The sequence below is a fragment of the Arachis hypogaea genome, chromosome 17, assembly GCF_003086295.3.
Source record: "Arachis hypogaea cultivar Tifrunner chromosome 17, arahy.Tifrunner.gnm2.J5K5, whole genome shotgun sequence".
In the NCBI taxonomy this organism is placed as follows: Eukaryota; Viridiplantae; Streptophyta; class Magnoliopsida; order Fabales; family Fabaceae; genus Arachis; species Arachis hypogaea.
The window spans coordinates 101,413,420-101,436,152 of record NC_092052.1 but is presented as its reverse complement, the minus strand read 5'-3'; the positions used below and the strand labels follow the sequence as shown (position 1 = coordinate 101,436,152).

The window sequence follows — 22,733 nt, the reverse complement described above, 5'->3', positions numbered from 1 at the left end:
GGGTGCTAACTTGCAAAGTTAATGAGAAAGGTAATCACCAATAACGCCCTCGAAGCCATCATAAGCCCACGTTAAGAGTCACGTTAACTAAGTTAACGTGAACTCTAACGTGGAAGAAGACAACAAGGCCAACATTAGTGACACTCTCCTTTGTCACTAACGTTGGACCAAGCTCATAATTGGCCACATTAGTTGCCACGTTAACTTAGTTAACATGGACTCTAACATTAAGAAGCAAAAGAGAAGCCAACGTTAGTTACATTCACCTTTGTCACTAACGTTGGCCAAGCCTCCATAAGCCACGTTAACTCCCACGTTAACTTAGTTAACGTGGAAGCTAACGTGGAGAGAGCAATTGATAGCCAACGTTAGTGATACTTACCTTTGTCACTAACGTTGGAGTGCACCACCAAGAGCCACCATGAGCAACGTTAACTCCCACGTTAACTTAGTTAACGTGGATAAAGAGATGATGAGCCAACGTTAGTGACACTCACCTTTGTCACTAACGTTGGAGATAGCTAGCATGACTACGTTAGAAGCTACGTTAACTTAGTTAACGTGGACTCTAACGTGAGAAATAGGGGCACATTGGAACGTTAGTGACAAAGTTAAGTGTCACTAACGTTCTCGAACGATTGGCATTACTACGTTAGAAGCCACGTTAACCTAGTTAACATGGACTCTAACGTAGGGACAAGGGAAGACTCTCCACGTTATTGGGAAAGGTAAGTCCCAATAACGTGTGCGAAGGACTAAGAGGCAATGTTAGTGTTCACGTTAGTACCACTAACGTTGAAGTCAACGTGATCATATTTTGGTTAGGAACGTTAGTGAAAAAGGTGATTTTCACTAACGTTCTCGAACCCACACTTTCACTTAACGTTGACACCACTAACGTCCTGAGTCAAAGTCCCTGCATACTTCACTTTTTCTCTCTGCAAGCAAAGCTAAGCCCAATGAAAAGGATAACTGCTTCAAACTCAAGATTCAGAGGCCCATACCCAAGACTTGAAGAGCCAACTAGAAGATGAGAAGAGTAGTATATATAGGAGTAGCTTTGAATTAGTTTGGGAGTTGGAAACTTTAGGGAGCCTTTGGCATAGAACTACTCTCTGTATTTTACTTTCTCTGCACTTCTAGTTTTATTTTCATCATGTATTTTCCATCTTTGTTTTTATTTTCCAGAGCTATGAACAACTAATTCCCTTTTATTGGGTTAGGGAGCTCTGTTGTAATTTAATGGATCAATATTAGTTTTCGTTGTCCTTCTTCTATCTTTTCTCTTGATTTTACTAGAAAGCTTTCGATCTTCATCCAATTGGGTAGTTATCTTGGAAAAGAAGCTATTCATACTTGGATCTCTTCTGAACCTTGAAAGAGGAATGAAGAGATCATGCTAGAAATGCTTTCTCATACTGGTCCAAATCGGGTTTGGATGGATATGTGACTGTAATCCTACCAACACTTGATTTGGGAAATGCATGTGGTATAATCAGTGACCATACTTCATCTCTTCTCATGAGCAATTGACCAAGGAATTGGCTATTGATCAAGATTTGAGAGATTGAATTACCAAGAAATTAGAATTCGATCACTTAAGATTGCCAAGGAGATCAATGAATGCATTGATTGAGGAAGAGATGAAAATGAACTTGATCCGGAGAATGCAACATCTCCTGAGCCCAATGAACTCCCCATTTCTGATCTTACCCATTCTCTTTAATTTCTGCCATTTACTTTTATGAGCAATTACCACATTCCCGTTTAAGATTCTGCAATTTACTTTCCGCCATTTACATTCAGCTCTTTACTTCTAGCATTTACTGTTTCTGCTATTTACTTTCCCGCCATTTAATTTTCTGCAAATCTCAAATCAAATTTTGGTTTGCTCAACTAGAACATTCCTCTAATTAAAGTTGCTTGATCAATCAATCTCTGTGGAATTCGACCTCACTCTATTGTGAGTTTTTACTTGACGACAAATTCGGTACACTTGCCGAAGAAAATTTGTTGAGAGACAAGTTTTCCGTGCATCAACCACAAATGTGACTAAATCCAGCCATGAAGGAAGTTGTGCAAAAGGAAGTCACAAAATTATGGGAGGCTGGGATTATTTATCCCATCTCTGACAGCCCCTGAGTGAGCCCTGTCCAAGTTTTTTCCAAAAAGGGAGGCATGACAGTGATTCACAATAAAAAGAAAGAACTGATTCCTACAAGGATAGTTACAAGGTGGCGTATGTGCATTGACTATAGAAGGCTCAATAACGCCACCAGAAAGGATCATTTTTCTTTACCATTCATAGATCAAATGCTAGAGAGACTAGCAGGGCATGTATTTTATTGTTTCCTAGAAGGTTATTCCGGTTACAATCAAATTATAGTGGATCCACAGGATCAAGAAAAGATAGCATTTACATGCCCATATGGTGTGTTTGCTTATAGGAACCTGCCATTTGGCTTGTGCAATGAACCTGCCACCTTTCAAAGGTGTATGCTCTCCATCTTCTTTAATATGGTGGAAAAGTTCCTTGAAGTATTTATGGATGACTTCTCTGTCTTTGGAGATTCATTTGATTCTTGCCTTGATCATCTGACCCTAGTTCTTAAACGATGCCAAGATACAAACCTGGTTTTAAACTGGGAAAAATGTCACTTCATGGAGACTGAAGGAATTGTTCTTGGGCATCAGATTTCAAACAAAGGAATAGAGGTGGATCAAGCTAAGGTGGAGGTATTGAGCGATTACCACCACCCAACAATGTCAAAGGAATTAGAAGTTTCCTGAGACATGCAGGATTCTACAAGAGATTTATAAAGGATTTTTCTAAAATCGCAAAACTCCTGTGCAACTTACTAGCTATCGACACTCCATTTGTCTTTGACCAAAAGTGTCTGCAGGCCTTTGAGACTCTAAAAGCTAAGCTTATCACTGCGCCTGTCATCTATGCACCCAACTGGGACTTACCATTTGAACTGATGTGTGACGCTAGTGACCATTCCATTGGCACAGTCCTGGGGCAGAGGCATGACAAACTTCTGCATGTCATTTATTATGCCAGTCGTGTTCTAAATGATGTACAAAAGAACTACACTATCACAGAGAAGGAATTACTTGTAGTGGTTTATGCCATTGACAAGTTCATATCCTATCTAATAGGATCTAAGGTCATTATCTACACTAACCATGCTGCTCTCAAATATCTACTCACCAAGCAGGACTCTAAGCCCAGGTTGGTAAGATGGGTATTACTCCTGCAAGAGTTTGATATAGAAATCAGAGACAGAAAAGGGTCAGAAAACCAAGTGGCTGACTACTTATCTCGAATTGAACCAGTAGAAGGGACATCTCCACCCTCTACTGAGGTATTTAAAACCTTCCCAGATGAGCAACTCTTTGCCATCCAGACAACACCTTGGTTTGTAGACATTTCAAATTACAAGGCTTTAAGATTCATCCTCAAAGAATATAGTAGGCAGCAAGCCCGAAAACTCATTCATGATGCGAGATACTACTTGTGGGATGAACTATATCTCTTTAAGAGATGCTCGGATGGGATAATCCGCCTCTGTGTGTCTGAAGAAGAGGCACGGAAAATCTTATGGCATTACCATGGCTCCGATTATGGAGGACGCTTTGGAGGAGAGCGCACAGCCACTAAAGTCCTCCAAAGTGGTTTCTACTGGCCCACACTCTTCAAGGATTCCCAAGAGTTTATCTGTCGCTGTGACAGTTGCCAAAGGGCTGGCAATCTCACTCACGGTCATGACATGCCTCAGCAAGGAATCCTAGAGATTGAGCTATTTGATGTATGGGGAATAGACTTCATGGATCCTTTCCCTCCTTCATACTCAAACACCTACATCCTTTGTGGCCATAGATTATGTATCTAAATTGGTTGAGGCAGTCGCATCACCCACAAATGACACTAGAATAGTAATGAAGTTCCTCAAAAGAACATCTTCAGCAGGTTTGGTGTCCCTCAGACACTGATCAGTGATGAAGGAACTCATTTCTGCAATAAACATCTTGACTCCGTGCTGAGCCGATATGGAGTTTGCCATAAAGTGGCCACCCCATATCATCCATAGACAAATGGGCAAGCTGAAGTCTTAAATAGAGAATTAAAAAGAATCCTAGAAAGAACGGTGAATACCTCTATAAAGGATTGGGCAAGAAAGCTTGATGATGCTCTCTGGGCATACAGAACAGCTTTCAAGCCCCTATAGGAACATTCACCATATCAATTGGTATATGGGAAGGCATGCCACTTGCCAGTAGAGCTGGAACACAAGGCCTACTGGGAAACCAAACTCCTGAAACTTGATGTAAAGGCAGTAGGAGAGAAACGGTTGCTCCAGCTAAATGAGTTGGATAAATTCCAACTTGCTGCATTTGAGAATGCAAAGATTTATAAAGAAAGGGCCAAGAAGTAGCATGACAGAAAGTTTTGCTCTTCAATTCTAGACTGAAGCTCTTCCCTGGAAAGCTTAAGTCACGTTGGATAGGACCTTTCCTGATCACTAATGTGTCACCCTATGGTCATATAGAACTCCAGTGCAATTACTCTAATAAACGATTTACTGTCAATAGTCAGAGAGTGAAACATTACTTGGATGGTGAAATTGAGCAAGAAAAATCCACCCTGTTGCTGACATGAGCGTAGTACTATAAAGCTAGCGACGTTAAAGAAGCCCTTGTTGGAGGCAACTCAATCATAATTAGAGTTATTTCTTATTTGTTAAAGTTTATTTGAATCATATCAATTTCATTTTCATAATTGTTTCCTTAGGTTTATGATCATGTTCAGTAGTCAAAACAGAAGCAGAAGCAGTTAGAGTAGAGAACAGAGCACCCTGGGAGAAGCCCCTTGCTGGCATTGAACGCCAGACAAGAGGCAAAGAGGGGCATTGAACGCCCCTAAGAGGCAGCAAGACTGGCGTTCAATGCCAGCCAGGAGGTACTGGTTGGGCGTTGAACGCCCCCAAGGTACAACAATCCTGGCCTTGAACGCCAGCCAGGGGGCATTGGCTGGGCGTTCAATGCCCTGAAGGGAGGACGCAAGGCTGGCATTCAGGAGGCACTGGCTGGGCATTCAAACACCCAGAGAAAAGCAAGGCTGGCATTGAACGCCAGCCAGGAGACATTGGCTGGGCGTTCAATGCCCAGAAGGAGCATCAGCATGGCATTGAACGCCAGAATCAAAGCATTCTGGGCGTTCAAATGCCCAAAGCAGGTTAGGGAAGTTGTTTACTTTTTCAAAAATTGTCTTTTTTAATTTTTATTTTTTTAATCATCTCTTCTAAATAACATTCTTTTAACCATAATATTTTAATTTCAAATTTCCTTCAAATCTAAAATCTTTTCAAATCTTTTTCAAAACCTCATATCTTTTTCAACTCTCTTTCAAATCTTTTTCAAAATTTCATATATCTTTCAATTCCTTTTCAAATCTTTTATTTAACTTTAAAATATTTTTTATACCTTTTATATTATCTTTTTATCTTTTTCATATCTTTTGATTTTAAAAACTTATCTTTTTCTATCTTTTACTAAAGTGTGAATCACATCTTATTTATGTTTTATCTAATTGAATTTCAAAATCTCACCCTTCCCATCCCTATTTATACCATTTGGCTCTCCTCATCTTCCTTTCATTCGAATTATTCTTCTCCTCTTCATCTTCTTTCCTCTTTTTTTCTCGAGGACAAGCAAACCTTTTAAGTTTGGTGTGGAAAAAGCCTTTTCTTCTCACTCCATTCGAATTCCATGGCTCCAAAAAGTGAAAATCTCACTTCAAGAAGCAAGAAAAAAGACAACCAAATAGTTTTTTTCAAACCTCTCAGATTCTACAGAAAGCAGCATGAAGAAAATTATTACAAAATAATGTGCAAGAGGACAGTGATCCCAGAAGCCAAATTCGAATTAAAAGAAGATGAGTACCCGGAGATCCAAGAGAAAATTCGAAAGAGAGGCTGGGAGATCCTGGCTGATCTTGAGATCAATGTTGAAATAACAATGATCCATGAATTCTATGCAAATCTGTGGATGACAGATAAGCAAAAGAAAGATGGACAAGGATTCCATACTTTTTGCACCATGGTGCGAGGGAAGACTCTCTATTTTTATCTTGACAAGGTGAGATAGATCTTCAAGTTACCTTCCCAAAAGGATGATCTAGAATCCTTTAATAGGAGGGTGGTGGCTGATTCAAAGTTGGATCAAATTCTAGAAGATATATGTCTGCCTGGAACTAAGTGGATCAACAACACAAAAGGTAATCCAAACCAATTTAGAAGAGTAAATCTCAAACTAGTTGCTAGGGGTTGGTTGGATTTCATTGGGCGTTCCATACTCCCTACTAGCAACCGTTCTGAAGTTACCATCAGAAGGGCTGTGATGATTCACTGCATCATGATGGAAAATGAGGTGGAAGTCCACCAACTGATTCCCTTTGAGCTGTACAAGGTTGCAAACAGGATGTCAACTCAAGCCAAATTGGCTTATCCAAACCTTATATTTTGCTTGTGTAAAGAGGCTGGAGTCATGATTAACAGAGACTCATTTATCCTATCAGAAAGCCTAATCACCAAGCAAGTGATGGAAAGCACCCAAGTACCAGCTGATCAACCCAAAAAGAAGGCGTTTGAGCCTTTTCAAGTGCAAGAGATCCCTCCAATGGAATATTGGACCCAGCTAGAAGTATCTGTTGCACAATTGTAAACCTCCTTGGATCAGTTAAGAGAGGAGCAAAAAGATCATACTAGTATGCTTTGCAAACTGGTCAAGAAACAAGAGAAGCAGGGGCGTGAGCTAGAATAACTGAAGCGTCAAAAATTATCTCCTGAAAAGTCTAACGCCTCCCATGATTAAGGTGGTTGAGTTCCACCTCCCTATTTCTGTGGCTATTCTAATTCCTATTTCTCATGTTTAAATTTACATGATCACTAGTAGTCTTTAAGTTTTTATGTTTATTTAAATTTCTGTCTTTCAATTTAGGAAGTGCATGAGTATTATTCGGATTCAAGTTTTTATTTTCCAATTAGCTATAAAATGTTCCTCTTATCATCTTATTGAACTTGAATAAAATTTTGATTTTTTTTGGAAGCAGTGATGATACATAAATTTTGAATTTTATACTAAGAATAGTTCAATTATTTGATGTGGTGGCATTGCTTTTATTTTCTGAATGCATGAATAAACAGTGCACATTTGATATTGGAGTTAAGAATGTTGGCTCTTGAAAGAATGATGATAAAAGTGACGTATTATTGGTGATCTGAAAAATCCAAAAAATTGATTCTTGAAGTAAGAAAAAGCAGCAAAGAGAAAAAGAAAGAAAAGTATCGAAAAAAAGAGAGAGAGAGCAAGTAGAAAAAGAAAGAAACAGAAAAAGCCAGTAGCTCTTTAAACCAAAAGGAAAGAGCAAGGATTCAAGGCTTTGATCATCAATGGTTAGAGGGCCAAAAAGAAACAAAATCTTGGCCTAAATAGTTCAAATGAGCTGCTCCCTAACTATATGCTTGTGGTGTGAAGGTGTCAAGAGAAAAGCTTGAGACTGAGTAGTTAAAGTCGTGGTCCAAAGAAAAGAGTGTGCTTAAGAACTCTGGACACCACTGGCTGGGAATTCTAGCAAAGCTGAATCACAATCCTAAGGGGTTTACCCAGTTAAGTGTCTATGGCGTTCATGTATCCAGTGGTAATACTGGAAAACAAAGCCCTTAGGGTCATGGCCAAGACTCAAAATAAGTTATGTTCAAGAATAAAAAAGAACTAAACTAGGAGAATCAATAATATCATATGGATTATGAGTTCCTAAAGATGTCAATTATTCTGAGATTCAATGGAAAGTGAGATGCCAAAACTATTCAGAAGTAAAAAGCTACTGGTCCCGCTCATCTAATTGAAACTGAGCTTCGTTGAGAATTCTGAGATTTATTGTATCCTTCTCTTCTCTTTAATCATACTCTATTTTTGGTTGCTTGGGAACAAGCAACAATTTAAGTTTGGTGTTCTGATGAGCGGATATTTTATACGCTTTTTGGCATCATTTTCATATAGTTTTCATTATGTTTTGTTTAAGTTTTATTATGTTTTCATAGGTTTTAGTGCAAAATTCACAATTTTGGATTCTACTTTGTGTTTGTGTGTTTTATAGTGATTTTAGGTATTTTCTGGTTGAAATTTGAGCAAAAGTCTGATTCAGAGACAGAGAAAGAACTGCAGATGCTGTCAGGATCTGACCTCCGTGCACTCGAAGGAGCTTTTCTAGAGCTACAGAAGTCCAAATGACGCACTCTTAATGGCTATGGAAAGCTAACATCCAGGGATTTCTGGAAATATATAATAGACCAAACTTTGCTTTGGAAATAAAGGCCCAAAACTATTGTTCAACACCAGCCACTAGCCTCATTCCTGGCGTCTAGCATTCACAGGGGAGCAGCTGGCATCCAACGCCCAAAAGGGAGTCCTTAGCCAGCGTTCAATGCCCCTAAGGGTTATTTGCTCGTGGGAAACACTCAAACTCAGCCCAAACACTCACCAAGTGGGTCCTAGAAGTGGATTTTCGCACTACAAGACTAGTTTATCTTATTTCTGTAATTCTGAGTTAGTAGATTAGTATATATATACAAGAGTTCACCCTTGTTAGAAAACTCTTGCCCACTTTTACGTTTTTCACTGTATTTTCGAATAGCATGAGTCACTAACCTCCTAAGGTTAAGGTTAGGAGCTCTGTTGAGTTTCATGGATCAATAATATTACCGTTCTAGTTCAATATGTCTGATTTCTATTCTTTTATGCATTATCATTCTTCATATCATGAATTGAGGGTGACCCGTGACAGTCACCCTTGTTCTACATGGGTTTCGTGCGAGTCCTGACCCGGATAGCATTGAATCAAAGCTAGAGATTGCATTGCAGTCCAATAGAGTACCTGGAAAACTTTGGATACGTGACACAAAATGCCGTTGACCGTGGATAAGTGAGGTCTTTGTGGCGTTAAGGCTAGAGTCAGAGAAGCAACACTTTCTGATCAGAAAGATCTGCCTTTTCTGTGGCACCTTGAGTAGGATCGTGAAGGGGAGTAGATTGCTTAGAGCTTCATCTTCTGCTACAGTAAAAAATCTAGAGGTGGCTTGATGAGAGGACATGAGTCATCTCAACGTGGTGGATTACTGCAGTGGAGGAGGTTAACTTGTTGAGAGGACATGAGTTAATCACTTACGGCTGCCATTGAAGGAATCAGAAAGTTATTGAAGTAGACAGTAAGAAAAGTTAATCCGGAAAGACAAAGCATCTCCGAAGCCTCAACCGTTCTCATACCGTTGATTTCTCATCTATCCAGTAACGTTTTATTTTTTATGCATTTTCCGTGACAAACTATAATTTTTATTCGCCTAACTAAGATCTGCAAGGTAACCACTACTTGCTCAAACCAAAAATCTCCGTAGGATTGACCCTCACTCACCTGAGGTATTACTTGGACGACCCAGTATACTTGTTGGTCTATCTGTGCAAATTCTGCGGAGCCAGTTTCGTGCACCAGGTGACAGGGCACATAATCCCTCTAATGGTGACATGACACTCTCCTTCTAACGGTTAGCCGATGTGCTGAGAGAATTGAGCGCACCAGAGAGATAATATCCGGGGTTAACTACTAGGACATGTCGGATTGGCTATATAACCGACAGATGATATCATCAGCCATAGGATAGGCATACATCATATGCATATTGTATGTTTTGCTTGAGTGGCCATTGTTTTGGCTTGCCTAATTGTTTAGCTGTAATTAATTGCTAGTTGTCCTATCTGCTGTACTTGCTATCCATATTTGTATTTTCTTTGTTTGTATTGTATGTCTTTGCAACTGAGAAATTCCTGATGCTGGCAGAGGTGACGTTGAGGGTAGTTTCACCGGTGTTTAGGAGGTTTAGAGGAGAAAAAAAGTGAAGTGTTAGGATAAAGATAGATTTAGAACTTAAACACCTTAAATAACTTACCCAATTTCTGGTTTAGAATACTTTCTTAAGTTTAAATCTGAGTGTCGGAGTTCTAGGAATGCCTCTGACTTTTTCGGGACCTTTTATATTAACTATGTAAGCACCATTACCATACTGAGAATCCCCGGTTCTCGTTCCATACATATAATATTATTTTCAGATGCAGGTCGAGAGGCACCTCGTTGAGCATGTTGGAGACTCTTGGAAGCAAAGAACTATTTCGGGACTTAGGGTTTATATTTGGTTTATGTATATATGTATATAGATTCTCCACCTTGTATATTTTGTATCTGGTCCCTCTTAGAGGTTGACTTCGAGAAACAGGGTTAAAATTCTGTATTTTGGTAAACCCTTTTAGGGTTCCTTGGACATGCAGGTTTTTACCAAAGATTTATAAAGGACTTTAGTAAGGTAGCATTGCCTCTATCTCGATTGTTGCAAAAAGATGTTGAATTTGATCTAAGCAAAGAATGCATGGAGGCTTTTGACAAGCTCAAAGTGGCATTAACCCAAGCTCCCGTCGTGAGAGGGCCGGATTGGAGTCGGCCATTCGAAATAATGTGTGATGCTTCAAACTTTGCCATGGGAGCCGCGCTAGCACAGTGAAGAACGGATGCTTGACGGTTTAGAATTCAGAATAAATTCAAGTTGCAAGTATAGTTTCTAAACCAAGCAATCATCCTTTCTTACAAATATTTTGGTTGTCACAAGTAACAAACCCCTTTGAAATTGATAACCGAAGTATTTAACCTCGGGTCGTCTTCTCAAGGAATTGTAGGGAGGTGTTCTTATTATTGGTTATGAGTTTTGTAAATTGGGGGTTTTGAAAGTAAGGAACAAGTAATTTAAATGACAAGTAAAATAAATAAATAACTATAAAATAAGCTCTTGGCAAGGCATGAAAATTCGGAAGTCCTATCCTAGTTATTCTTATGAGAATTGAAATTAATCCCACTTAGTTAACCCTTAAGAAAGCAAGAGAAAGTTAAGTGAACTAATTAGTTAGATTTCCCAAGTCCTAGCCAACTCCTAAGGAAAGACTAGAGTTAGTGGAATTCAATTCAATTAGCAAACATAACAATCAATCACGATAAGCTTAATAACTCAAGAATTTCCAGTTAATCAATTAAAGCCAAGGATATGAAAAGCTAAATAAGAATTATAAATCCGAAATACCTCAATTGCATTAATAAGAGAAAATCAATCTAAACATAAAGAGTTCACAAGCCAATTTGGCAACATAAGTAATTAAATGAGAGCATTAAAGTATCTGAAAGTAAAAGAGAAATATAAAGTAAAAGGAATATTGAACCTGATAAAGAGTTGAAATACTAAATTGAAATAATAAGAAATCCTAATCCTAAATCCTAAGAGAGAGGAGAGAACCTCTCCCTCTAAAAACTACATCTAAATCATGAAAAGTGAATAATTCGAAAGCTCCCTAAATGGATGCATTCCCCCACTTTATAACCTCTAATATGTGTTTTATGGACTTAGATCTGGGCCAAAAAGGGCTTCAGAAATCGCTGGTAGTGTTTTCTGCTTTTTCTGCACGTGGCGTCTGTCACGTGTGATACAATTCTAGCCCAAAACAAGGTGTTTGCCAAGCAACTAGCAGAGCTCACCAGGAAATTAGAAACAAAGCAAGTGGCTGCAATACACACACAAGATCACGAAGAAGTAAGCACTGAAGGAGGTGATTGGGAAGAGGCCAATTATGTAGGAAATCAACAAAGGCAACCATATGATCCACATTCCAACACTTACAACCCAGGCTGGAAAAACCACCCAAACTTTGGGTGGGGAAACCAGCAAAACCAACATAACAAGTCCACATACCAAAACTCCAACCAAAGATATACCAAGCTACACAAAACACTTACTCCCAACCATCATATCATGGCCAAAATAATCAACCTACCCAACCTAATCCGAACCAACAATTTCAAGATCAATTAAACAGGATAGAAGGAATGCTGGCAAACATGGGTCAGGACATAAGTGAGTTGAAAAGCTTTAGGGATGATGTGAGATCTACCTTAAGGAACCATGGTGAAAAACTCAAGAGGATGGAGTCTCAAGTAGGAGAGCTATCTCAACAGGCCCCCAAGTCAACTGCAGTGTTCCCTAGTGACACAGAAAAGAATCCTAAAGGGGAACAAAAGGGAGTGAGATGGGAAGAATGCAAGGCCATCACCATATTGAAGGAAGTCTCAGAAGAAGAAGGAATCAGACCCTCAGAACAAGAGCCAGAAATCTTGAAGGAAGGTGTGGAAGAAGCTAAGCAGGAAAGTGAAACTGAGCAAGCCAAGGAACTGTAAAAAGGCATGCTGGAAACGTACCAACCAAAAGCACCATTTCCTCAGAGGTTAGGAGGAGGTGAAAAAGGGAAAACCTATTCAAGGTTTTTAGAGACATTTAAGTCTCTCCATATCAATATTCCCTTCCTTGAGATTCTCCAGCAGATGCCTACACATATCAAGTATTTAAAGGAATTGCTAAGCAAGAAAAGAGTTTTGAAGGGAGGACAAACTGTAATAATGAACAAAGAATGCAGTGCCCTCATGTATCAACATGGTTCAGCTCCATGACTCCCTTAGTGTTGTGTCTCTCTGATGCATAGTAGTACTCATTCTCAGCCACTGTCTCAATCACTTCAATGGCTTCTTCCACAGTCTTTTTCCAGTTCAATGAACCTCCTGATGAATGGTCTACAACCTTCCTTGATTCATAAGAAAGTCCATCATAGAAAATGTGCAATTGCACCCAGTCATGGAACATGTCTGGTGGGCATTTCCTTGTCAAATCCTTGAACCTCTCCCATGCCTCGTAGAGAGTTTCACCATCTTGTTGTCTAAACGTCTGAACCTCAGATCGAAGCCTATTGACCTTTTGTGGGGGGTAGAAACGTGCCAGAAACTTGCTTTCCACCTCATCCCAGGTTGTTAGGCTCCCCCTTGGGAATGATTTCAGCCACTTAGCTGCCTTGTCCCTAAGTGAAAATGGGAACAAGAGCAGTTTATAGGTATCTTCCTGGACTCCATTGGACTTCACAGTGTCGCAAATTATCAGGAATTTTGTGAGATGTTGGTTTGGATCTTCATTAGCACTCCCACCAAATGAACAATGATTCTCCACAAGTGATATTAGCTGTGGTTTGAGCTCAAAATTGTTGGCCTGAATGGGTGGTTTCTGAATGCTGCTACCACAATTCCCAGAGGTTGGGTTTATGTATGAACTAAGAACCCTCCTCTCGGAATGGCATTGTTTCCATCAGCTCTCTCATGGTTGTGAACTTCTCTATCCATGTTGAGATCTAGAGCTTCCTCAAAATTGTCTTCAGATTCTCCTTCAGATTCTTCTTCTCCCAGTACTCTCTTCCCTCTTGCTTCCCTTCTAAGTCTATGAAGGGTCCTCTCCGGTTCGGTATATGGAGGAGTTGATGTCTCTCCTCTCCTACCTGTCATACAAGAACACAGCACAGGCAACAAACAAGTGAAATACTCTTGGTTAATGGAAGAGTATGGTTAGAGTAGTTGAGGAATTAATTCAAATAGTTAGTGAGTCAGTGAGTTAGTTGCTTGAATTTAAAGGCATAAAGAAAGAAAGCATGTAACAGAGTGCAGAAATTAAAAATTCAACAAGTAACTTGAACTAAATTATCAAAACAAAAAGAATGCTCAATCTAGTTAACTTCCAATTTGAGAATTGTCAATCGAAAACCAATCCCCGGCAACGGCGCCATAAACTTGATGCGCATAAACTTGTTATGCTACGATTTAGGAAATTGCACGATCGGCAAAATTCCTTCCGGCAAGTGCACCGGTTATCGTCAAGTAAAAACTACAATAGAGTGAGGTCGAATCCCACAAGGATTGGTTGAGTGAGCAATTCGGATTAGAAGTATGTTCTAGTTGAGCGGAATCAAGATTTAGATGAGAATTGCGGAATGTAAAATTGCATGAATTAAAGAGCGACAAGCTAAATTGCTGAAATTAAAAGGGATAGGGGTGATTGCATGAATTTAATTGCAGAATGTAAAGAGAAAGTGGTAGATCAGAAATGGGGAATTCATTGGGTGTTAGGAGATATTGAGATCTCCGAATCAAAACATTTTTATTCCTTCCTCAACCAATGCATTCATTGAATTTTGCTTGGCAATCTTATATGATTGGATCCCAATCCCTTGGCTCACCAATTCTCTCTAAAAACGAACAAATTCCCAATCCCTTGGTTTAAATGTTCATAAGAAGAGATGATGCTCGATCACTGATTATACCACACAATTTCATAAACCACAATTTGGTAGGATTACATGTCACAATATCCATCCAAACCCCAATCCAATTCACTGTGAGAAAGCTTCTCTAGCATGAATCCTCTATTCCTTTCCCAAGGTTCCGCAGGATTCCAATTATGGGTAGTTTCTTTCCCAAGACAACTACCCAATGGAATTAGATCGAGAAGCTTTCTAACAAAATTCAAGAGAAAAGATTGAAGAAGAAGATAAAACTATTATTGATTCATTGAATTACAATAGAGCTCCCTAATCCAATGAAAGGGGTTTAGTGAGTCATAGCTCTGAATTCAATTACAAAACTAAAAGAAAATGATCCAAACTCTCTCCCGATGATACTAACTAACTTAAATTCTATCCTATTTATACACTTTCTAAATTGAGCTTCTGTTGTGTTTCTTGGGCTTTGAGGCCTTTCCCTGATTTCCTTTTGCTTTGGGTTTATGGTCCATAATCCTGATGAGGCTGTGATCCAATTCTGTAACATTCATTGAGCAAACTTAGTGATAAACAAGTAATGACACAAGACTCAACAAATTAAAGCTCCAGACTCATCAATTCTTCAGGCCCAATCCCATAAACCATGATATTCAATTGGGTTTCATACCATAATATGTTTAAGTTAATGTTTGTGCTCAAATGCTAACTTAAACTTCAATATATTTGGCCCAGAAACCTCTTTCAAAAAGTGGCGTTTAAGTTGAAGTTTAAGTTTCAGTTTAAGGTTAAACTGAAACTTAAACGTGGAAATGGAAGAAAGCAACCCAGGAGTGTGAAATGTCGAACACGTTTAAGCTTCAGTTTAAGGTTGAACTGAAGCTTAAACGTGGAAATGAAGAAAGCAACCCTGGAGGAGCAATTGGGTCGAACACGTTTAAGCTTCAGTTTAAGGTTAAACTGAAGCTTAAACGTGGAAATGAAGGAAGCAACCCTGGAGGGGAGAAACAGTCGAACACGTTTAAGCTCCAGTTTAAGGTTAAACTGGAGCTTAAACGTGGAAATGCTCCTGGTGCCTTTCTTACTTCTGGCGTTTAACCTCCAGTTTAAGGTTAAACTGGAGGTTAAACGTGGAAATGCTTCTTGAGTGGAATTCTCATTCTGGCGTTTAACCTCCAGTTTAAGGTTAAACTGGAGGTTAAACTTCAGTTCCAGCATTTCTTAGCCTTCATGATTCTGGCGTTTAAGCTCTAGTTTAGGCTTAAACTGTAACTTAAACGCCATTTCCAGCATTATATGGCTTGGTAGTTTAAGTTCCAGTTTAAGCTTAAACTGGAACTTAAACTCCACATGTGATATTCAAGCTTCCTTTATTGATTTTGTTGCTTCCTTGCCTAGCCTCTTCTTCCCTGAAATCATCCAAACAATTGCATCAAAGTCTTGCAAAATTTCATGAGAAATCTTCCATTCATAGCATTCAAGTAATATAACTAAAACTCATGGAATTTGCATCAAAATCATACTGTTTGGATGGTTCATTGCTTTGTTATTCATTTAACCATTCTTGGTTACTTTAAGCTCAAGAAAATGCATAAAACAACTAAAACTAACAGAAAAATGCTAGTGAAACTAGCCTAAGATGCCTTGGCATCAACGTGTCCGCGTGGATCACACGGTCACGTCATCTGGGAGTTTTCCTTGTCACGCGTTCGCTTCGGTCACGCGTATGCGTCATCTGCGTTCTGCTCAAGGCACGCGTCCGCGTCAGTCACGTGTTCGAATCGCTGCCTTTTTGCGCTGGGCATGCGGCCGTGTCGTCCATACGTTCACGTCGCTGCCAGTTTCTTCAAAAACTCCATTTTGTGCTTTCCTTCCGTTTTTGTATGTTTCCTTTCCATCCTTTAAGTCATTCCTGCCTTAGGAGATCTGAAACTACTTAACACACAAATCACGACATCGAATGGTAATAAAAGGTAATTAAAATAATTATTTTTAAAAGCATAGGAAACATGTTTTTCACATATATCACATAATAAGGAAGGGAAAGTAAAACCATGCAATTTACATGAATAAGTGAGTGAAGGATTGAATAAATCACCTAAATTGAGCACAAAATACATCATAAAATATGAGTTTATCAACCTCCCCACACTTAAACAATAGCATGTCCTCATGCTAAATCCAAGATGAAAAATAAGGTAAGGTAGTGGAATTTCATGCAATGCAATCTACTCTAAATGCAACTACCTAAATGAGTCATGCAATTCTAGTTATTATATAATTGTATATAAAGCTTACATGTAGTCAAATTAATTCATATCCTCAAGGAATCATATATGCATAGCCAGACCCTAGATAATGTTAAAGCACCTTTACAATTGAGATGGGTAAAAGTATTTCACAAACTTGCAAGACAATTAACAGTTAAGCAGAGATATATGGTGATGAGCTATTGAACCCTCACTGGATTTTGTGTTTACTCTCTAGTCACTCAGTGTTTATTGGGTTAATCACTCTATTCTTTTTCTATCCTTACTTTCTATAACTTTGTTCTTCATCTAACCAATCAACAATTATAGATACAGACATACAAAAATCATGAGGTCTTTTCCAAGGTTGTAATGAGGCCAAGGTAAAGGTAAGAGTATATGTATAAGGCTAAGTGAGCTAATAAGTGAATCCTTGATTAGTCTAAGATCTCACCTAATATACACACTTTATATAAATTTAAGGTCCCTTTGCCTATTTACCCAAAATTTCCCACTTTGTTTTGCAAACTCATGCATTAAGTTTTAATTTTATCCCATGTGCATTGATCCTTTTTATTTTGCAATTGGGGGAATTTTTGTATCCCCTTTTATTTAAATACTGAAAAATTATATATATATATATATATATATATATATATATATATTTAAATCATAAATGCACAAGTTAATTCAATTGTTTTGATTTCACATGAGCATGCTTCCCAAATTTTTATTTTGAAACATCTTTATTTTTTTTTAACTTTCTACCTTGTCTCTATCATCCATGTTCCCATAAAGTTCCCCACACTTAAACAATACACAATTTCTATCTTAAGCTAACCAAGGATTCAACTTGGGATTTTTATTTTGTTTTTTTGCTTAAGGCTAGTAATGTGGTTTATAGAACAAGAGGGGATTAAAAAGCTCAAGGGGGCTAACAAGGGTGATGTAAAAGGTAGGCTAATTTGGGATAAGTGAGGAAAAATTCAAATGATGGCCTCAATCATCTCTTAGTATGTATCTATATCCTATAATTGGACATATAGATCAAAACAAAGTAAAGAACATCAGAATGAAAAAGAAGGGCAAAACACACAGGAATGAAATTTATGGTATGAATGTAACCATACGATTAAGTTCAAAACTCACCGGCTGTGTATTCTCCAGCTCAAAAATCATATATCAGTTATATATGCCGTGCAAGTAAAAATTAAGAGTTCCCATTATTCTCAATGTAAATCTTAGGGTGGCCCTTAAAATCTTAGTGTTGTTCCTTGATGAAATGTTGTTAACTAACTAACATGTAATGCTATATATACAAGGTGTGTGGATTGTTTTAATTTACTAAAGTCTCTAGTTTACTTCCTTTTTATTTTCAATTTAAACCAAACTATCATATGCTAAAAGGGTAAACTATACTAATTAATCCACATATTCTATAATTAATAAGTTTAGAATTGCAAACTAAACTAAATGGCTAAGATATGAACTAAAGTGCAAAATACAGAAATAAAATAAAAATATAGCAAAAGAACAATGTATAAGTACTGAAAAATAAAAATAAAAATACAGGAAAATAACAAAATAAGATAAAAGAGTCGGTAGTGGTTCACCAAAAAGATATGCCAGAGATGGCGACCTCCCCACACTTAAAATAAAGCATCGTCCTCGATGCTCACTCAAGCTGGGTGTGAAGGAGTGTCATCATTGGAAGGATGGGCTGCTGGAGTCTCTGAGGTGGCCTGAGGATCTGCAGACTGGATGAGGGTAGGAGGATCTGTCTGCTGCAGTGGAGGCTCTGACTGTATGGAAATCTCTGGATCGGCGGCCTGTATCTGGCGTGGCTCCACATGTTGTGACGCAGCCTGCTCCGGGCCTGCCTGCTCAGCCTGGGCATGTGTCTCCTCCTCATGATCGCTCGCCTCCGCCTCAGATGTATCAGAAGGAGTGTTAGGCTCGAAGGGGATGTCGTCGCCAGATCGGATAATCAACTTTAGGTGCTCATAGCGGCGCTTGTGGCGACGCTCCATATGATCCAAGCGGGCGAAGAGTCGATGCACCAAATGATAAATAGGCTCAGGAGTAGGTGGAGGTGCAGTGGGTGGGGCTGGTGCAGCAGTGGATGAAGAAGGGGTGGCTGATGGGGTGGCTATCTCACCAGAAGCGGGGAGGAATGTAGATCTATGGCCTAAAGCTAGAAACTTTCTGCTGTGAGGGATAATCTTCTTGCAGTTTGCAGCAGGTGGCTTTTCATCAGCAAGCTCCCAAGGCACGTCAGCTTGACGGCCGAGCTGGGTAATCAGATATGGGAAAGGAAGGGTACCTCTGACATGGACCCTAGCCATATAGTGCCAGATGAATCGTGGCAGATACAGGTCATTACCCTCCAGTACACACCAGAGAAGGGTGATCATAGTAGCAGGCAGCTCCGTCTCAGAGTGCTCGGCATAACAAAGTTGCTCAGGATCTGGTGCCAGAGCCGAGCCTCATCATTTAGATACATCAGCTTGATTTCCTTAGGCATTGTTGTGTTCTTTCCCATGACCCATGGGACAGTAGGATCAAGGGCTATCCTCTGCTTGACAATATCCCAGTCAAATCGCATAAAGCGCATATCCTCCTCAGCCTTTTGGTAACCATCAGGCTGATCTGATTTAGGCTAAAGGTGGAGGATGTCCTCAATGGCTTCCTCAGTGACCAATATATGTTTCCCTCTGAGGTGCACTGCATCCAGGGAAGTCTTGAAATAGTTGCAGTAAAACTCTCTAACCCAGGAAGCATTGACCTATGTCAGGTTTCTCTCCAAGAAGAACCAGCCTCTCTGTTTGATCTGATCGGAGGTGTACTGCTGTAGTTCTTCTGGAATTTTCAGAGTTCTCTCTAGGTACAGGTTTCTGGAGGTGGAAAACACTGGATACTTCAGCTCAGAGTATCTGTTTGCAAATTTTACTGGATCTGTGGTAGTGAGGAGCTAGTCAGCCTTCTCCTGCGGCGTAAAGTGCTTTTCCCGCCAGGAGTCATCATGCATAATGTCCAGGATAGACATAGAGGATTCACCTCTTTTCCTTTTACTAGTGGTTGCCTTGCCTTTTCCTTTTCTTTGAGGGTCAGACATCCTGAAAAGAAAAAATTCCAGGATATAAATGAATAACAGAGCAGGAAAACAAGTAGGCAAATAGAATAATGGCAATATAAGCACATAGTGGCAAAAGAGCAGTAGAATTATGAGATGAGGTAAGTATATGTGCATAAGGGATTGTATTTGAGTTAGGAATCTGAGATGAAAAATCACAATCCAAAATGTAATATAAATAGAATTCATGTTAATTAGGAAAAACCATAATCATGCCTTGAGTTAAAAAGTTAAAGTAAATAGTTAAAAACCAAAAAGAGAAGTTTGAAAGTTAGATCGGTTAGGATTGAGAAAGAGGTTAGAAAGTGGAAATCAGTGAGTGAGTAAAAAGAAAGTCAGAGTAAGTGGCATGATGATAGGTTTCTAAGTAACAAGAATTTTACAATTATAAGCAACAGTAAACTCACAATCAAGCAAGGAAATCAGGTTGATGATGATTCATATAGATATGGAAATAGCAAAAATTGGAATTGAATCATCAAAAGTGCAATTTAGTAACCAGGAAATCGAAAAGAGTAAGAATGATGGCCCATGCATTCAAAATTGCCAAAACCAATGCATGAATGAGAAGGAAACAATTTGCAAAAAATTGGGCAGCATTCCAGCTAAAATTAGATATTCCCGGGTAATAAACAGCAAGCGGAATAGTTCATATAAGGTAAAATAAGGCTGCAAATACACATAAGTAATTTGAACATGAAAGAGCAATGGAACATCAGCATGATACAGTGAAGAACAGCATATGAACAGTATTAACATCACAGCAACATCAGAATTGCGAAAATTATAAAATAAGTAGCAAGAACAGCGTAATTAACAGGCCTAAATCCACTAACCACATCCTAGCTACCTAATCACCTAGAATTTACTACAAACATGCATCTCTAACTAGCCTAATTTGAACATAATTGAAAAAATATGCCACTAACTACGAATGAAAAAAAAATGGCGTTCGGCGGAACCTGGTAGGCGTATGAACTAAGGTAGGGATCAGAGAGATGGCGGTGGCAGAGTGATGGTGTTGGGAGGGGGCACGGCGGCGCGGTGGTGGGCGGCTGTTCGCGGTGGCAGGGGGTTTCGGGTAGAGTTAACGGTGGAGGGAGGTGGTTTAGGAAGAATGGGGGTAAGGGTGGTGGTGGTGGGAGGCGTGGCGATGATGGCTTGGCCGCGGTGGTGATGGTGCGGTGGTGGAGGGGGGAGAAGAAAGGGGAGAAGGAAGAAGGAGGAGGGGGTGTGGGTGGCGTCGCGGTCGTGGCTGGGTGGTCGAGGGTGGTGTGGCGGTCGGAGGTGGTTGGGGGTGGTGGTGTTTTTGGTGGGGAGCAGAGAGGGGGCAGAAGGGGGTATGGGGGGAAGGGAATGGGGGCGCGATGGGGGTAGGGTTTTGCATGACTGAGGGTTAGTCAATTCAAACCCACGCGAACGCATGGGGCACGCGATCGCGTGATTGGGTTGAAATGGGGTTGACGCGGTCGCGTGGTTGATGCGATCGCATGGAATGGGAAAAGATGAATGACGCGGTCGCGTGAGGCACGCGACCGCGTCGCTGGAAATTGTGCTAAACGCACAATTCTAGCGTCGTTTCAGTACAACTCTCTGTCTCCATTAGGGTGCCATGCTATCCACGCAACGCGGATGCGTCACTCACGCTTTCGCGTGGGACGAGTGTTGTTGCAAGTGATGCGTTCGCGTCAGGGATGCGAACGCGTGGGCCGTTTTGTGCTAAACGCATACCAGCCGCACGATTTCAGCCCAAATTTCTGGGCGTTGGATATTTACACCGATTTCCAGATCACGTGTTTGCGTGATTATCACGGACGCGTGGTAGTGTTTTTCGCGACTGACGCGAACGCGTTAGCAACGCGGTCGCGTCGCGCGCTTCTTTCTTTCTCTCTCTTCTTTTTTTTTTGAAATTATACAATTATGCAATTATGCAGTATGCAATACTAATGAATAATATTCAGGTTCAATGAAAAATAATATAATATAAAAACAAACAATACGAAATAAAACTGAAAAAGAAACGACCATACCATGGTGGGATGTCTCCCACCTAGCACTTTTAGTTAAATTCCTTAAGTTGGACATTGGATGAGCTTCCTGTTATGGTGGCTTATGCTTAAATTCATCCAGAATCTCCACCAATGTTTGGAATGCCAACAGCCTCCGGGGTCCCAAACTAGGCATGTAAAGCTTCTGAGCAGCTTCAAACAGATTCTCAGGCTCCCGGGGTGACGAATATCAGAATATTTTCCAGGATCCCAAACTTTGCTTTTAAATCCGCCTTTGTCTTAATATATATTTTTCCATCCGGGCGGTTTAGGAATTAGATTCTCACCAAGATGACCAAATATTTTTCGAGATCCATTCAATTGAACATGATACCAATCCGTGCACTTCGAATTGAAGCGTGGAACCTTATTGAATCTTGCGCACCAGCTCTGAGTACGAGCCATTTCCCTCTTACTCTTAAAGCCGCAGAGAGCTCTAAGCTGGCCATTTATTTCAAGCAAACCATATTCAAGTGGAAAAGTAAAGATAAAGGTTAAGGATTGTACCCACTTGAAGCTTGTATTAGGTGGTAATGGCCTTGGGATAGGTGTTTCCAGTGGTTCTATAAGTTTTACTCCCTTGTAATCTTCTATGAATTCCTCCACTTCTTTACAAGATTCTTCAACTGCAACTGCGTCCTGATCAAAGTCTTCTATGTCTTCCTCATCACTCAAGTCATAAGCTAGAGGTTGAGAAAAATCTACCTCGACATCATCTTCATACTTACTTGGATAAGGTTCTTCAATCTCAGAGAATTCACGTGCGGATGCAAGTTCATTACTAGGAGAACTTGGCTTGAGACTATCATCATCAAGGAAACTTGCGTCTTGGGTTATTTCGTCTAGTTCTTCATAAAATACCTGCTTTGGGGGTTGTGCACTATCCTCCTTAGCATCAATTGTAACGTCCTTGACGGAATTTTTCACAACTCTGGATTCCCATGGAGGTTCAGTATCTCCTAAATCTTCAATCAGTACTTCTTCTTCTTGGATAATTTGAGCTTCCTCCAATTGTTCCAGAATAAAGTTATGCTCATTACTACCCACTGGGGTTTCTAGTGTCTC

The 22,733-nt window shown here is 39.8% G+C and overlaps 1 non-coding gene across 1 annotated transcript; it reads left to right on the top strand.

Moving 5' to 3' along the window:
• The first annotated feature begins 12,783 nt into the window (after positions 1 to 12,783).
• LOC112768497 (small nucleolar RNA R71) lies at positions 12,784 to 12,887 on the top strand. Its single transcript, XR_003185916.1, has one exon. It is a non-coding gene; the product is annotated as a small nucleolar RNA R71 (small nucleolar RNA).
• Positions 12,888 to 22,733: the final 9,846 nt, after the last annotated feature.